The sequence below is a fragment of the Opisthorchis viverrini genome, assembly GCF_000715545.1.
Source record: "Opisthorchis viverrini unplaced genomic scaffold opera_v5_556, whole genome shotgun sequence".
NCBI lineage: Eukaryota > Metazoa > Platyhelminthes > Trematoda > Opisthorchiida > Opisthorchiidae > Opisthorchis > Opisthorchis viverrini.
The window spans coordinates 99,390-101,994 of record NW_008752215.1 but is presented as its reverse complement, the minus strand read 5'-3'; the positions used below and the strand labels follow the sequence as shown (position 1 = coordinate 101,994).

General features: G+C 45.2%; 1 protein-coding gene across 1 annotated transcript in view; it reads left to right on the top strand.

The window, feature by feature from the left end:
* Positions 1-1,770: 1,770 nt before the first annotated feature.
* The window catches only part of T265_11700 (hypothetical protein), a gene marked incomplete at both ends in the record, with an annotated part of 70,112 nt that continues 69,277 nt past the window's right edge, over positions 1,771-2,605 (top strand). The window contains one exon of the mRNA XM_009178420.1: positions 1,771-2,266. The remainder of the gene's footprint in view (positions 2,267-2,605) is intronic.

Below are 2,605 nucleotides of genomic sequence, written 5' to 3'. Positions count from 1 at the left end.
CTACGTCAGACCGCTCCTGAAGTACGCCAAGCTAGCTGTCTACTCAGGACGCACGAAAGACGTCACCCCCATTGAACGTGTCCAGCGAGCCACTACGAAAATGATTGTGGGTCTTCTGTGGACACGTGTCCAGCGAGCCACTACGAAAATGATTGTGGGTCACAATTCTGTGGACTATGAAAAGCATCTCGTGATGCTTGACCTTTTCCCCCGGAGTATTCTCGTCTCCGAGGTGAACTAAATCTTACTTATGCCCTGCTTGAACCAAGCTTGGCCAACAGGTTTTCCACTGTTGGCCCGGCAAGCACACGGCGGGAACATGGTTGGAAGATTTTCAAGCTCAGAGAGCACACATTCATTGTGTGGAATGACCCTCTCCTGGCGGTTGTATACGCTCCTTCTAGAACCCAGTTCAAAGCACTATTAGACACTTATTTATTCGAATCCTCGCGCTGGCAATCATAATGCCCCACAATGAGGACACGTTTATCACTTGTGCCTTCCATGAGAACGACAGCCACCGAAGGATTAAAACAAAACCGACCCGGGAAACTTGGGCTAAAGCCTTGATCCTGTGTATCAATCCGTGAATACGCTGTGTCCCATGCTACGTTACGAATAGAAAAATACAGGTTTCATTACAATTGCTGGAGCGGGTGGAAGCAAGTATCATCGAAACAACTGGAGTGTTTTTTTTGTACCTTCCTAAGGAAGAGTCCCAGCTGCTACCTCCAGCCTGCAGTAATGTATCGGGAAAGGCTGCGTAGGCGGCCGATTATACCGTCAGCTGGTCGATAACTGAGCTTACAACTACCCCTTATCACTCGGAAATGACAGAGAGTGCAAGTGAGTGTTTGAGGTGCAGTTACATGTTATCACACGGTCCTATAACTCCATCATTTAAGTAGTCCTTGAAATGAGTTTTCTTTTGAGAGCGGGCAGCTAGTAGATAAGAGGAAAGCGAAAAGTTTCACGGGGCATTCAAAGACACTGAAGAAGTTTGGCCACGGAACCAAACGGTCGTCATAGTTTTTAAGGCCACAACAGACCTATGAAGACCTCCGGAAAAGTGTCATAAAACTAAGCGAAATGCAGTCATTTGCAAACATATTTGGTTATGCGACAGACTCACCCGGAACCCAGCTGAATCTCTCGTTTGTGATGTTTTCAGTCGTGAAACTTCTATTCAAGCTTCGGTGAAGTTCGCTTTATAGATCTGTCGGGATTTGAATGTGTGTAGTAGCTACAAACCAGTAGGCGGAAATGAGAACACCGGTCCTTATTTAAATCCGACTACATCGGCCTGTGATTAGGCTGAATTTTGCCTTTTGGAGAGAAATCACGCCATTTCGTCTCGTTTAATACCTCTTCAATATGCCTGATTTCCAACTGTGGCTCATAAACTTTTATGCTCTACAATACATTTGTTTGAGAACGCTTGATCACGCCCGTTATCCACGTTCCTCAAAAGAGTGTTATGGCTGTATTCTCCGAGAAATTTAGCGACCGCAGGTCCTGTTACAATGATTGCTTGAACAAGCAGGCCTAATTTGCAGACAGGTGAGTGAAACCTTATTAAAGGAAATGATACACCGTTTTTAGTCGGATGCAGTGTGATTCATCTCCGGAGAGACCTGAGTATGCAGCGGAGCAAATGATATGCCAAAAAATTGTTCAGTACGGGACCGAAGCTGAACTGAACTGAACGCCTGGACCTAGGATTTTCAACCAATGAGAGAGCAGTATTCACGGAGTCGTGTCTACCGCGTTGTTGTGCTGTAGGCCGACTTCGGTGATTGTGGCAAAATGTCCGGCAATGCTGGAATGGAACAGCTTATCCCGCTAGTAAACAAGCTGCAAGATGCTTTTTCCTCACTAGGACTACCGCTCAATTTGGACTTGCCACAAATAGCAGTTGTAGGCAGCCAAAGTGCGGGAAAAAGCAGTGTGTTGGAAAATTTTGTTGGGCGGTAAGGTGAAGCTATCTGTATTTATCCCTTCTTGCAGCGATTTCCTCCCACGGGGTAGCGGGATTGTTACCCGTAGACCTTTGGTGTTACAGTTAATCAACGCACGTTCAGGTACGATCGTTCGATTTGCCGACTTACCTACCCAGAATACGCCGAATTTCTCCATCTGAAAAATAAACAATTTACCAACTTCGATGAAGTTAGGAAGGAAATTGAAGCTGAGACCGATCGGGTTACCGGATTGAATAAGGGGATTTCGAACTTGCCGATTAATCTACGAGTTTATTCCCCTAATGGTGAGTCGCTGATAATGATTTTTAACTCATGTGCTGACCACGTCGCTCTGCAGGGCTTTTGTTTTCTTAAATTTTCTGGTTATCGTAGTGATTTAGCAGCTGTATCTGTTGTAGTTCTTGCAAAAATAGCAAATTTTGAACCAGCGTAAGGATCTACAGGTGGACGAGTATATATCAAATCTAAGACTGCTTCTGCCACGAACTCTGATAGACAACACACGGCGTGCATATTCATATAAATGTCGTCAAATACTATGGATGCCATCTGTGATGTGTCATCCTTGTGCTAAAACTGGGATCTACCCGTTTCGGACTCCGACAAAGCTTTGAAATGTGATA